Source organism: Habropoda laboriosa, unplaced genomic scaffold (assembly GCF_001263275.1).
Source record: "Habropoda laboriosa isolate 0110345459 unplaced genomic scaffold, ASM126327v1 scaffold360, whole genome shotgun sequence".
In the NCBI taxonomy this organism is placed as follows: Eukaryota; Metazoa; Arthropoda; class Insecta; order Hymenoptera; family Apidae; genus Habropoda; species Habropoda laboriosa.
The window spans coordinates 140,317-143,896 of NW_017100475.1; positions in this window are offsets into that span (position 1 = coordinate 140,317).

The following is a 3,580-nucleotide window of genomic DNA, read 5'->3' on the forward strand; positions in this document are numbered from 1 at the left end:
CTGTAGCCATGATGGGGCCCGGAATGATGAGGACTGCTCGAGAGCGAGGGATGATGCGGGTAGGCTGCGGAGTGGCCCGGATGGTGGGGGTTCATACCAGCGGTTAGAGCGCTCGCCAGCTTGACCGATGAGAGGGTGGGCCCGACGAGCCCACCAACAGCTTCCCACGACGAAAAAAAAACAAAAAAGCTCCTGGCCTAGCTAAAGTGGAAGCTTATTGGGGCCCGGCTCTCCTGGAACCGGCTCGCTTCTTCCGGCTCTCTGGTACCTGAAACACGAGGAAGAACGAACACGTTAGCCGTTGCTTCTGGGGTTGTTTCTCTGTTTCAGAATTGCTGGGAGATTTGAAAAGGTGGTGGTCACAGGTGGTAACTGGGAATTGGAGAAATCGAAGGATCAACCGTTTCGAGATAATTTGGTCGGTTCTTTTAGAAAAGTCCTCGGTGAATTGTGAAATTATGAATCAGCCTGTACGAGAGTCTCTAATTACCAGCAGTGTAAACAGTATCGATGAAACAGATTCGATCGCCGTTTCCCGTACCGTGGAAGTTCGAACAGCCTTCGAAACTTCTTTCATAAGGCGTATAATACGTGCACGCGGGGCGAGAATCTCGAAAAACACAATATTTAGGCCGCGACAGTTTCGAGACTTGATCGTAAAGACGACCACGGCATTACAATCCGCGATGAAACTGTGCCGGCTGATATTAATTTCACCGGCGGCCAGAGTTCCGTGCAATTTTATTGGCCCTTAAGACGGCGCGCAACGATTTCATAATGTCTCCCCCTCTCTCTCTCTCTCTCTCTCTCCCCTCTGCCCTCGTCACTCGGTTTCCTCGATCCCAATGAAACAGCAGTTCGTAGCAAAACGATCCTTCCACGGGGCGGGAAGGGGAACGAGAGAGAGAGGAGAAAGGGGAGCTTTTACGACAGAGCAATTCGCGAAAGAGTTCGTCCGCCCAAGAAATATTTAAATTCAATCCGGATGCAACGGCAGTAAAGCACCCCGTGCGATCGCGAGAGGGGATGGTCGAACAGCGGGGGTGGTGGTAAACGCGGCCTTGTTCACCGATCATCCTGTTTCTCCTCGTTTGTTTCCTTTGATGCCTTTCGTCCCCGAGTTTCCCATCCACCCACACCGCCCGATCGTCAGCAAGATCGCGCGATAAAGACGTACTCGATTGTTACTGCAACTAGCGGGAGTGTGGAGGGGACGCGACGCGACTCCGGCGATTGCCGTAATAAACATTTTACGAGGATCAATGCCGGAGGAACGGTTTATTTGTTTATCGAGCTTACGAGTAATTAAGTCGAACGTCTACAGGTCGTTTCAAAGTTTTCCAGTTAGAATCGCGAGGCTGGGAGGGAACTGTGGATTTTATAGCTCTCCGAGATGAACAGGGGTTTGGGTTCTTCTCTGTTTCTTTTTTCCGTGACAGCACTGAAAAACATCGTTTCCTCGACGAAGTCGATTAACGGAAGGACCGAGGGAGAGAAAAAATGAGAGAAAGTGAGAGAGAGAGCGAAGGATTTATTTTGTTTGCGGCCGAACGTAGGCGTGACGGCATCAAAGGTCTAATTTTCCGGCCGCTAATTCGAATCCCGGGGAAAAACGGGAATTTCGAAGGAGAATCGATAGGGGGCCAACGCAGTTCGTTTCGATCAACGGAGGAACAGGACACAACGAGACCCGAATCGCCGGAAACGAAGCGTCCGTTTGCGGCGACAGGGAACAAAGCTCGCTCTAATTACGCCCCTTTATGATCTTTTCCGGCATCCAATCAGATCTCCTCCTCCTCCTCGCCCTGCGCGGGGTAATCTCGTTAAATCGTCGCCGTTAACGCCTCCTAGCCACGATTCGACACGTGATATAGGTGCTCCTCGAGAGCCCGGGCGCTTCGTCTTCCTACCACTCGACCATTTCCAACTTCGAAATCGTTCTGTTCAACCGTTATCCCTCTTAGATGCGCCATATACTCCTTGGACAAAGCCAATCTTCGCGTTCACTTAGAAAAATCGAGAAAACGAACACCTTATCGCCATTTACAGCAGCGGAAGATGTGACCTTGGGAGGCAAGATACATCGATTCAGCCTGTAACGTTAAAACAGAAGCTTCTTAAGACGTGGTACTGGCCTAAAATCCAATCTGCCACGTCCTAAATTCCCGGGCAACGCCTCGAAAAACCCACACTTTCCTGGTGCACGGTAATTAACACGGGTAGAAACGTTCAAGAAACAATAGACGTTCGATTGGTTATCAAACAGCCTCGTCAACGACCGGATAATCCCACACCGACGGGGCGCTGAATAGGAGGACTAATTACATCAAGAGGCCAGACCTAGTCGAAACTGTGTAAAAGTCGTCGTTCACGTGGTTGGAAATGCAAATAGTACCTCTAGCCCGGTAGGGAAAATTCGTCGAGCGATCCTACACACTCTATAGAGCCGAGAGCATTAGAATTCATAAAACAGGCTGACCTGTCCCTTCGTTAAGGGAAACCGGCGTGTGACCTGCCCGACACGCCCACCTTAATTAACAATAATCGTCCTTCCTGGTAGCTCAGCGGGTGTCGTTTCAGCGGGACACGATCGCCGCGTACCTATTCCCCTCGTTGCGGCCGAACGTAGGCGTGACGGCATCAAAGGTCTAATTTTCCGGCCGCTAATTCGAATCCCGGGGAAAAACGGGAATTTCGAAGGAGAATCGATAGGGGGCCAACGCAGTTCGTTTCGATCAACGGAGGAACAGGACACAACGAGACCCGAATCGCCGGAAACGAAGCGTCCGTTTGCGGCGACAGGGAACAAAGCTCGCTCTAATTACGCCCCTTTATGATCTTTTCCGGCATCCAATCAGATCTCCTCCTCCTCCTCGCCCTGCGCGGGGTAATCTCGTTAAATCGTCGCCGTTAACGCCTCCTAGCCACGATTCGACACGTGATATAGGTGCTCCTCGAGAGCCCGGGCGCTTCGTCTTCCTACCACTCGACCATTTCCAACTTCGAAATCGTTCTGTTCAACCGTTATCCCTCTTAGATGCGCCATATACTCCTTGGACAAAGCCAATCTTCGCGTTCACTTAGAAAAATCGAGAAAACGAACACCTTATCGCCATTTACAGCAGCGGAAGATGTGACCTTGGGAGGCAAGATACATCGATTCAGCCTGTAACGTTAAAACAGAAGCTTCTTAAGACGTGGTACTGGCCTAAAATCCAATCTGCCACGTCCTAAATTCCCGGGCAACGCCTCGAAAAACCCACACTTTCCTGGTGCACGGTAATTAACACGGGTAGAAACGTTCAAGAAACAATACACGTTCGATTGGTTATCAAACAGCCTCGTCAACGACCGGATAATCCCACACCGACAGGGCGCTGAATAGGAGGACTAATTACATCAAGAGGCCAGACCTAGTCGAAACTGTGTAAAAGTCGTCGTTCACGTGGTTGGAAATGCAAATAGTACCTTTAGCCCGGTAGGGAAAATTCGTCGAGCGATCCTACACACTCTATAGAGCCGAGAGCATTAGAATTCATAAAACAGGCTGACCTGTCCCTTCGTTAAGGGAAACCGGCGT